Genomic DNA, 12,094 nt, shown 5'->3' with positions numbered 1-12,094 from the left:
ATCACTAGGCTGTTGAACTATGGCCACAAGTGAACAAGTCTTTTGTGACAACAATATAGACCAATAGTTAAGTGAATAAACTTTGACCTTGAAGTGCTGATTTTCTTGTACTAATCTACATGCCATGATTGCAACGCGGTAAGTGTGCAGGATCGCAAAGGTAAACCAGTCATGTACTTCCTTTCCAGCAGGTATGCCACTGAGCGTGGTGTGGTGCTAATTATTACCCTGATGGGGCACTCTGCTGCAGGGTAATGTGAAAGGGAACAAAGTGCAGTGCGATTGTCCTGCCCCAGGCTCTCCTGCCGCAGGACAATTAGCCTCAAAATAAAAGTAACAAAGCAAAAGATATGTTTTCTCCAGTGTACAGGCATTGTGTACACAACCAAAGTGTGGTACATAAATGCATCTTCTGAACCTGCAGGGTCATGATACCTGGGGTGGCATGGCTGCTCTTTTTCCTCATGTGCTTCTCTTTCATGAGTTGTGCCCTTTTCTCCAGACACTTTCCCAGCCAGAAGGCCTAATTTCTAGAAAGGCCAGGCTTTGGGCAGCTGCTGACCAATGTGGTGGTTGAAAGTGGTTGGAAGAGGGGTTGCTACATATGAAGGAGGAGGCTGCTAATGGAGAATGGGGGCTGTAAAGGGGGTATAAAAAATGGAAGAGGTGCTCTGCTGCCCATGGGAGCTTACGTGAAAGAGAGGGACTCCTGTTTACATGCTATACATGAAAGAAAGGGGCTGCACATGGAATGGGTGGGGCGCTGATGCACATGGAAAAAAGGCCACAAGAAAGCTGAATTGGGGCAGATAAAGTTTATTTATTTATTTCAGTATTTATATAGCGCTGACATATTACGCAGCGCTGTACAGAGTACATTGTCTTGTCACTAACTGTTCCTCAGAGGGGCTCACAATCTAATTCTTACCATAGTCATATGTCTATGTATGTATCATGTAGTTGTGTATATAGATCATCATCTAGGGTCAATTTTTAGGGGGAAGCCAATTAACTTATCTGTATGTTTTTTTGGGGGGGTGTGGGAGGAAACCGGAGTGCCCAGAGGAAACCCACACAAACTCAGGGAGAACATACAAACTCCTTGCAGGCAGTGCCCTGGCTAGGATTTCAACCGGGGGCCCAGTGTTGCAAAGGAAGAGCACTAACCACTACGCCACCGTGCTGCCCGGTATAAAGTATATATCTGGCATTGTCTTCTAGTAGGAGTTTGCAAATAGCAAACAGTTTTCTAGGAGTCGGCTATTGCTATTTAAAGCCAATTATGGTCGGTTTCTGCATCTCATTTTGAAAAAAAAAATGAATTAGCGGTGTATCTTGCTTAACTCATTAGGAAACATGAGATGCAGCTGAGAAGGATTATTTGCAAAACTTTTGAATAGAAAAGAACAGTTGTAATTGCTGCGCATATAAACATAATCACCAGGTTGGGAACATTTCCTGTATAAGCTGCTAACGTGTACGAATCGTGCACACGGCTAACACATTTTCTGTGCATTGTATTCATTCAAGTAAATTCTACTTTATTTGAAAACAAACAAACAAACAAACAAACAAACAGTGCTTTCAGCTCAGCTCTATACATTGCAAGGATAAATGACAATATTTCAGCTTGCTTACATTGTCTTTTGTGCATGCAAAACAGTCATTCCACAATGTATCAAAAATAACTTGTAACTAATAGGTTTTGATTCACAAAAGAATGCTAACTGTTAGCACGGCCGTTTTCACTGCGCGCAATCGCGAATTTTAAACGTTATCGTTTCGCACGCAAACGTGAATTTTACCGCGAAATGGATATCGTTTTCGCGTGACAATTCACGTTTGCGCGCAAAAATTCGCGATCGCGCGCAATGCGAAAATTCGTGCGAAAACGGCCGTGCTAACAGTTAGCACTCTTTTGTGAATCAAGCCCATAGTGTCCATATTTGCTGCCAGCCAATGGGCCTCAAGAAAATTAACAAAGGTAGCCATATACAATACATATACTGTAGATTTGTGCCCAGTGGTCCCAAACAACTGCCATGAAGCTTGTGTCATGCCCAGGGCAGTTTCTAGGCTAAATTGCACCCAGGGCGAAGGTATAAAAATCCCCCCCCCTTCCCCCCGTGGAGCCAGGTATACTGTAGGTGCTCGCAGTATAGGTTAGCCTGGTCTAGTTGCTCTCAGTATAGTTAGCCAGCTATAGGTGTCCCCCAGTATAGGTAGTCAGGCATAGTTGCCCTCAGTATAGGTTAGATAGGTAGTTGCCCCAGTATAGGTTAGATAGGTAGGTGCCTCCAGTGTAGGGTAGCCCATATAGTTGCCACCAGTATAGATTAGATAGGTAGGTGCTCCCAGTATAGATTAGCTAGGTAGGTGCCTCCAGTATAGGGTAGCCCGTATAGTTATCACCAGTATAGGTTAGATAGATAGGTGCCTCCAGTATAGGGTAGATAGGTAGGTGCTCCCAGTATAGGTAAGGCAGGTAGGTGCCTTCAGTATAGGTAGTCAGTATAGTTGCCCCCAGTATTGGTTAGATAGGTAGGTGCCCAAGTATAGGTTAGATAGGTAGTTGCCCCAGTATAGGTTAGATAGGTAGGTGCCCGAGTATAGGTTAGATAGGTAGTTGCCCCAGTATAGGTTAGATAGGTAGGTGCCTCCAGTATAGGGTATCCCATATAGTTGCCACCAGTATAGGCTAGATAGGTAGGTGCTCCCAGTATAGGTTAGCTAGGTAGGTGCCTCCAGTATAGGGTAGCCCATATAGTTGCCACCAGTATAGGTTAGATAGGTAGATGCTCCCAGTATAGGTTAGGCAGGTAGGTGCCTTCAATATAGGTAGTCAGTATAGTTGCCCCCAGTATTGGTTAGATAGGTAGGTGCCCGAGTATAGATTAGATAGGTAGGTGCCCCGTGTATGGGTTAGATAGGTAGGTGCCCCCAGTACTGGTTAGATAGGTAGGTGCCCGAGTATAGAATAGATAGGAAGGTGCCTCGAGTATGGGTTAGATAGGTAGGTGCCCCCACTATAGGTTAGATAGGTAGGTGCCTCGAGTATAGGTTAGATAGGTAGGTGCCTCCAGCATAGGTTAGGTAGGTAATCTTGCGTCCCAAATGCACTATTTGCACACGTATAGAAACGGGGCTGGTCATGCCAACAGTGTATCATCCTGAGAAAGTACATGTGGGGATAGTTCTCATACAAGTGAGTGGGTTTAGACACAGTTATGCCCGGGTACACTGCCTTGAATAAAGAATGGTATCAAATCATGCTTTCATAGCAAGTTTCCAGGGTAACTAAGGGGGAATAGTTGCTGCGACTGCAAGGGAGCCGAGAGCTGTAAGAAATCCCCAACTACTACTGTAACCCGTATAATCCGTTAGCACCAGGCTGCGGCTGAGTGGAATCGACCAGACACTGACTCAGATGAGATTATCAAAGATTTATTTGTAACCCAACAGTGGTCACGGTAGTTGCAATCAACCTAAAACACTTCAATGTCACAACACAACTCCCTTCAAAGGTCAAGGATACACAATCTCTAGTCTTCACAGCCGGTGCACCGGTAAGACCTGCGGAAGGAAAAGGTTAGTTACATACAAATTATAGTGAGCTACAATAGGCCTTCTTGTACAACAATCAACCACTTTACAGCATATACAGATCACAGTACCGTTGTTGGGCATGGGCTGGGGAAAGGGTTGGTGTTTTACTGAGCAATTCAGTCCAATACCTAATCAGTTCTCAGTCCCTTGCAACCAAGTCCAAGCTATATTGCTCAGCAAAACCTTGGGGGAAACTCGTGACAGTTTGCAATATGATACTGAATAGTTGACAGTTCATTGGTTGGTGCAACTAGGACATTCACCTTGCTCCAAGATCTTTTAGACTCTTTCAGTTGTATTTGTAGCACTCAATACACTTTACTCTTAATACCTCCCCTCTGGATTGGGCCTCCCAAAACAACAAACAGAATAAAATATAAATCAAATAATAAAAAACGGTTAAAGCAAAATAAAGATGAATAAAATATAAGTGACCGATGCACCCCTCTGTACCATCAACACCACCCTCCTACAATCGAACTCTCTTTAAGTGCACTTTGACTTTCAGGCTGAATAAGCTCTGAACTTTGTAACGTTGCAATAATTGCATCCCAACTTAGTTGACTCTGTATCTTGATCAGGTATCACCTGGTTTCTTCGGCAGTATACTTTAATATCACAATATGCAATATTACTCCTCTTCATCCACTTAGCTTCGTAATACTGACAGGTTCTCTTTAGATATCAGACTCTTTGTAATTATGCAGAACACATCAATAGAGATGGCTCGAACATCCGATTTTAAGTTCGCGAACCTCGAACGCGAACTTCTGCAAAAGTTCGGGTTCGTGCGAACTTCACGAACCGCAATAGACTTCAATGGGGAGGCAAACTTTGAAAACTAGAAACATTTATGCTGGCCACAAAAGTGATGGAAAAGACGTTTCAAGGGGTCTAACACCTGGAGGGGGCATAGCAGAATGGGATACATGCCAAAAGCCCCAGGGAAAAATCCGGATTTGACGCACAGCAGCGTTTTAAGGGCAGAAATCACATTGCATGCTAAATTGGAGGCCTAAAGTGCTTTAAAACATCTTGCATGTGTATACATCAATCAGGGAGAGTAATTAGTGTACTGCTTCACACTGACAGACCAAACTCACTGTGTAACGCATCGCAAAAAGCTGTTTGGGTAGTGACGGCTGTGCTGGACTGGTGTGCACAATGGAGAGAGTGCAGGCGATATCGGTTTTAAAGCACATATGGTCGCTGGGCTGAGGTAGCTCAATGACAGAACAACAGTGAGTGTCCAGCTGATTGAATTTGGTCTGTCCACAATGAAGCAACAACCTTATTATCTTGGGTGTGCCCCTGACACTCTGCGTGTAGGCAGAGATGCTGTGTGCAGGGAGTGACTTAGTCTTCGGGCGGGCGGTAGCCCTCCAGGATCCATGCCTCATTCATTTTGATAAAGGTGGGGTACTGAACACTTTTTTTACCTAGGCGACTTCTCTTCTCAGTGACAAGGCCTCCAGCTGTGCCGAAAGTCCTTTCTGACAGGATGCTTGAGGCAGGGCAAGACAGAAGTTGGATGGTAAATTGTGACAGCTCTGGCCACAGGTCAAGCAGGTTCATCGCTGCTCATAGTGTCTACATCCACAGTTAAGGCCAGGTAGTCTGCTACCTGCCGGTCGAGGTGTTGGTGGAGGGTGGATCCGGAAGGGCTAAGGCGAGACGTTGGACTAAAGAATGTCCACATGTCCGACATCACCATGAGATCGCTGGAGTGTCCTGTCCTTGCCTGCGTGGACATGGGAGAATGATTACTGGCAGTGGTACCTTTATTCCGTTGTGCTGTGACATAACCCTTAAGCACACTGTAAAGCATACTTGCCAGCTTGTTGTGCAAGTGCTGCATCCTTTCTGCCTTCTGGTGAGTTGGTACCACCTCCTCCACTTTGTGCTTATACCGAGGGTCTAGCAGCGTTGCCACCCAGTACAGGTCATTACCCTTTAGATTTTTTATATGGGGGTCCCTCAACAGGCTGGACAGCATGAAAGCCGCCATCTGCACAAATTTGGATGCAGACGTACTATACATCTCTTCTTGCTCTTCCTCAGTGAAGTCAGGCAAGTTCTCCTCCTCCCCCAGCCATGAAGAATACCATGGGAAAGTTGAGCAGCACAAGCCCCCTGCTGACACCGCTGAGAATGCGCAATGCTCAGGAGCAGTAACTAGTATGGTACTACCGGTCACCCCTCGATAAAAAGAATGCACAAATAGTAAGTCATCCTCCCCTAGGTAAATAGGTAAAAGAGGTTATTCTGAACTCATATTTACCACAAAATGATACGTTTTGGAGGAAAAATAATTTACACCATGAAAAAAAAGTAGATGAATTCAACATTGCTGGTTTTATTTGACTTAAAATCCAGTGCCGTAATCTTTGTCTATTTTCCAGTATTCTTTTTTCTGATTCTGGATTTTACTGAAGAACCCAGCCCCATTGCCCATCTCACCGTAATCCTGTCCGCAACTGACCGGGAACAAGTCGTCAGCATATCTGAATGTCTTGCCATTCTGTTTTTCATGAAACAGTAAAAATATATTTAATTGAACTTGCATTACGTTATAAACATTTTTCTTGCCAAAATCTATTTTAAACTGCATACTGAGATGCTTCTGATCTAAAGGCTACAAATATCAAATTCTCATCTAAACATTCAGCATCAATGTATGACTGCTGTAACCACTACAGGGCCAAATTAAAAATCAAAATTGATGCCATCCCCAAACATTCCCATTCTAAATTGCCCTTCTCTGGTTTCCTGCAAAGCATCCACTTACTCAGGATTTGTCATCTGATTTTGCCAGTACTGCTTGAGTTGATCTCAATGTTGATTGGCCAGTTTTACCACTTCCATATAGTATGAGAGCTTACCTACAAAAGCCGTTGAATCTATTCAAAATCTGTTGGCCCTCATATTACATGGAATTGGTAAAATTGGCCAATCCAGATTGGATGTATATACTCACCTTTAGTCCCCAAGATGTTAGATCCAGAAGAGCCCACATTCTTTTCTTCAGAAAGCAACTGCAGCAGGCACATATAACAAAGTGGCATGAAAAGACTAACAATTGTCGGAGATGCATCATGCTATGTAAAAAATGTAAGAATATGCACCATGGCTTGAAAAACAACATGTGATTATTTTTATTTTACATCTTTGAGGGGTCTTTTGATGCTGTGCTGTCCATAGTGCTACAAAAATACTATGGTTCATAAAAAAAAATACAAAAAAATTATATAAACGTCCGTTGTTTACAACATTAGCAGCACCCCAAATATTTGTTGGTCAAATTAAAGTGGACCCAAATTATAAATATAAGATTTCAGGAATAAAATCTATTTTCTAAATTATAATGATAAATAGCAGCCTTTTTTCAGCTGCATGATGACAAACCTAAAATATTTTACATTTATTGGAGGAACCCCTCCCTTCCTTTCATATTGCCGGGACAGAATCCGGCAGACTGGTGGAGCAGATAAAAAACAAAGCAAAACACAGGCTGCTACTGATGATGTCACAGGGGAGGTGATCTCAGCTTGAGAGAGATTGTGAGATTTCACATAGACGATGCCCCTGTTAGGGAGGGTAGCTGATGACAAACACACCCATGACCTAAAACCTCCTACTAAGCTCAGAAGTAATGGCTGCCACCTGTATAACCCTAGTTATGAAAAGAGAAAGGTGAAAAGCATGCACTGAAATACTCATAGGCTTAAAGGAATGTTTATTTATCTTTGTAAGTGTCAGAGTGGTGCAACTAAATATTTTGAATTAAAAAAATGTTTGGTTTGGGTCCGCTTTAAAAGAATTTCCTGCAGTAGTATAAACATGAACTGATATTAGTATAGCAAATTATTTTAACCATGCATTGGTCTGCTAACCCAAAAAAAGTTTTCATCATTTGCAGTGGATAAAAAGCTTGGTTTTTTTTGTCATATTAAAAAGGCATTTGAGGGGATCTTTCTAGAGGGGGAAAAACATTTAGACAACTGTAGAAGTAGAAGTTCCTAGGAGAGTTCTCCTAAAACAGTTATCCATACCTCAGAGAATATACAGAAGACATAGCACTTATGCCCCAGAATAATGGTGAAAGGCTCGGTCTGCCTAAAAATTTAGGCTTGCCTTAAAGGGCAGGTTCAGGGAGGGTGGAGAAAAAATAAAAATCAATTTCCACTTACCTGGAGCTTCCTCCAGCCCGTGGCAGGCAGGAGGTGCCCTCGCCGCCGCTCCGCAGGCTCCTGGTGGTCTCCGGTGGCCGACCCGACCTGGCCAGGCCGGCTGCCAGGTCGGGCTCTTCTGCGCTCCAAGTCCTTGTACTTCTGCGTCCCACGCCGGCGCTCTGACGTCATCGGACGTCCGCCGGGCTGTACTGCGCATGACCACCGGGAGCCTGCGGAGCGGCGGCGAGGGCACCTCCTGCCTGCCACGGGCTGGAGGAAGCCCCAGGTAAGTGGAAATTGATTTTTATTTTTTCCCCACCCTCCCTGAACCTTCCCTTTAATGCAAAGGAAATGAGAAGGGTCTGTCTAAAAATATAGGTATACCACAGAAAGATTTAAAGCAAACCTGGACTGAAAATTAAAAGTCAAAATAAACATACACACGCCATACATTACCTTGTTCATCAGTTGTCCTTTCAGTTATAACCAATAGCAACTGATATTTATATAACTGACAGCAACTGATATATTATTTCAGTTCTGACAAAATCTTGTCGTTGTAAGAAGAAAATGGTGAGCTTCTGAGAGGGACTGACAGTGAGGTAAGTAAGTAATATTCATTTGCAGGTACATCATGTGTTTATCTTAAATACTTTTACTTGGTTTAGGTTCCCCTTAAAGAAGTATTCCTGAAAATAATGAGCCATTCTTCAGAGCAGAAGCAGATTGAATCTGCTGAAAATCTAGCAGTATCTGTTGGAAATATACTGGCCCCAAACTTATTTGATGGAATTAATTTTGGTCTATTTTGCGCAGTTTACAAATGAAAAGTGTAATTGGATATCTTGAACAATCTTCATATAAGCTGGCGGAGGAGTGATAGAGGATCCATGACCAAATAACATTGCACTGCATCAAGATGAACAAAGCTAGTGTTTCTATTAATATGCCATGCAGATGATGGGGAGAGAGAAGGATGGATGAACTAGCTGGTCTAACTGCTACCTATGGTCCAAATGGGATATTCATGCAGACTGGTGAAGGAGCTGCAGATAGATTAGTCATGCACGAGGTACTCTGTTTTCATGTTTTTCCCTTTGATAGAACTTATTTGGCAGATGACCAAAATGAAAAAGAGAGGCACCTTAAACTCAGCTCAGAGTACCCTTTGGCACTTTATTCGGCCTGAGGAAGTTGACATAGACTCACAAAATGCGTTGCCAGAGCATATTGAAATTAATTAATTACAGGAATTCCATTTTATTGATGTAAGCTACCTCACTTTTTTTATATTTTTTTGTTTATTTAACCTAGTTTTATTGATCTTTTCCCCCTTTGTCCTGCATGCCAGTGGTTCCCGTAGGCACAGGCGTTAGAGGAGGAACATACAGTCCTAGTGGCAAGAGAAATTATAGGGCAAGTCTGCTTTTCTATTCTTGGGGCCAAACAAGTCCTCCACTCAGCCATGTCATGACCCTTATATAGCTGCTCATGCATGTAGCAGCCAGCTATTTAATGTCCCTGCCGTAATTGAAATATGGCTGGCAAATATCGCAGATGACTATGGTTTGGTAAGAAGCTTAGTTATTAAAGAACGACTGGAACATCTTGAACATAAAAGTCTTCTTTCAATACACCCTACTCCCTGTCCCAGGACTTGGCAGCAGTGCACATTCTACTCATACAGTCCATCCCCCTGCTGATTCAATGCCTTCACCCTGTGATGGACCCTCATAATCTAAACCTCCCCCTCACCAGAGCAAGTGGCAGGAGGTGGCACCTGGTAACTGCTGCACATGATGTCTTGGACTTTTGCCTTTAGTTTTTTTTTTTCACTCACCTTTTTATTATTGACTAATAATTTGCATATTCTGTAGTGGTGCATTGTGGGTAACCACAAATATTCACTTATAGCTGAATTATTGCAACTTTACTTCTGTTTTAAGAAGGCAAAATACACCAATTATTGTAATATTTATTATTATTATCAACTGCAAATGTAGTTAGGGTTTATAATGTGCAGAATAGCAGCACTGCTGCTCAATGTTTGGTGTAATATGCTGCATTTACAAATAACATAATGTCAAAATAAGCAACACTGCAATTATGTAAGATGGGTAAAACTAGATAAGGTCATACTGTGTAGAATGGAAGTTGTTGCACAATAGTCGATTGATCATTTGAGCGAATCATTAAATAATGACCCTGCATATGGCCATCTCTCTTGAAGCATGATTTTGTGTTACTTTAGTTAAGCTACAAATCAAAAAAGAACCAAATTTGGATAAATGAAAATGTTTGTAAGTGGCCTCTTATGTGTGAGTTGTTATCCAGCTGTGTGCAAATGGAAATCACACTGACATGATGAGAGCTTTACCATATGCTACGCTATAAATATAAATACATTTCCCAAGAATCAACAAATATGTATGTAACTTTTAGTTATTTGCTGTATGCAGTGTGTTCTTCCCTAGCAACAAGGCACCTCTTAAAGTGTTTACCTGCAGTCTAGAAACAGTTTTGTGGACTGTAAATATTCTGTCTGCCAAGAATACTGTGTACTCGTTAAACAATTGGATCAGACACATTTTATGCAGCATTTCATACAAATGAAAATCTTAAAATAATAATTCTAATCCAGTTATTTATTGTAAGTAGGTTTCAGTTTTGCAGTTTTTGCCAAATTAAGTTCAGTCTGTAAACTGTTCATTGGAGGCAGTGTCTACCTGCGCTGACAACTTGTTGCTCCCTCCTGTTATCCTGCCAAACTGCCCCAGCAGTGATGAGTCTGATATAATGAGGAGGTAGGGCAATCTGTGATCACCACCAAAGCCGCGCCTCCCTAATAAATGACAGCCAATGGATATGCTGTTAGTCATTAGGGAGGCATGGCTTTGGCATGGATGGCAGCTGGCCCCACCCTCTGTGACGCCACATTTGCTTCTGCAGGGAAAAGTAAAGGAGAAAAAATGGCTGTAGCTGTGCACACAGAACTCCTGTTGAGTGCTAGAGTTGTCGCGAACCTCCGATTTTGGTTCGCAAACCTCAAACTCAAACACGCGAAAAAAGTTCACGAATATGCAAACTTTTCAAACCGCCATAGACTTCAATGGGCAGGCGAACTTTCAAAACCACAAACACTAATTGTGGCCACTAAAGTGATGGAAAAGATGTTTCAAGGGGTCAAACACCTGTAGGAAGCATGGCAGAGTGGGATACACGCCAAAAGTCCGGGGGGGGGGGGGGGAATCAGGATATGACGCACAGCAGGGTTTAAGGGCAGAAATCACATTTTATTGCTAAATTGGAGGCCTAAAGTGCTTTAAAACATCTTGCATGTGTATACATCAATCAGGTAGTGTAATTAGTGTACTGATTCACACTGACAGACTAAACTAAACCATGCTGGACTGGTGCGCACCATGGCGAGAGTGCAAGCGATAGCAATTTTTAAGCCCATATGGCCGGGCTGAGGTAGCTCAATGACAGAACAACAGTGACTGAGTGTCCATCTGATTGGATTTTGTCTGTCCACAATGAAGCAACGACCTTATTATCTTCTTGGGTCAGGTGTGCCCCCAACACACTCATTTAGCCGGTCCTTGCTTCATTTGTGATACGCAAGGTAACGATCATGAAGGAGAATTGACACATGTACATGCCTTTTGTTTTGTTGTTGCAGCCGCAGTGCAGCCAGAAAAATTAGGCAGGCATGTACACGCACCAGAAAAATTATTATAGCGGCCACTGCTAGCAGTGGCCTTAAAAATTCAGGAATCCACCTGGAGTCCAGGACCCTGTTGGTGGTGGAGAAGGCAGTCAAGCGGCCTGCAGGCAGAGATGCTGTGTGGGGACTGACTTAATCTTGGAGCAGTCAGTCACACGGTGTGCAGGCAGAGATGCTGTGTGTGGGGACTGACTTCGGGCAGGCCTGACCGTGCTTTGCAGACCAGCCATCCATTGTCATATGGACCCTTGTCCCAATGCTGTGTGCCAGAGATGTCACCACTTGCCTTTCAACGTCACGGTACAGTTTGGGTATCGCCTTTTTTTGAGAAATAATTGCGTGATGGTATCTTACACTGCGGTGTGTGGCTTTGCTTTTTGTGCTGCTTTTCCTCAGGTGGTCATCCCATTGCAGTTTGTGCTTTGTAATCATGTACCTTCGTAAGGTAGTTGTCCCTATGCAGGTCTTGGTCTTTCCACGGCTTAATTTTTGGTGGCAGAGAGTACAGATGGCATTGCTCTCATCTGAGGCAGACACACAAAAAAATGTCCACACCACTGAGCCCTGGGATGATGGCACTTTGGTGATG

General features: G+C 43.1%; 1 protein-coding gene across 1 annotated transcript in view; it reads right to left on the bottom strand.

The window, feature by feature from the left end:
* Window positions 1–12,094, bottom strand: part of SPON1 (spondin 1) — a 599,663-nt gene that overhangs the window by 396,857 nt on the left and 190,712 nt on the right. The gene's annotated exons all lie outside the window — the stretch shown is intronic.

This window comes from Hyperolius riggenbachi, chromosome 11, assembly GCF_040937935.1.
Source record: "Hyperolius riggenbachi isolate aHypRig1 chromosome 11, aHypRig1.pri, whole genome shotgun sequence".
Classification (NCBI taxonomy): domain Eukaryota; kingdom Metazoa; phylum Chordata; class Amphibia; order Anura; family Hyperoliidae; genus Hyperolius; species Hyperolius riggenbachi.
Note: the sequence above shows the minus strand (reverse complement) of the source record. Positions and strands in the feature narration are given on the sequence as shown.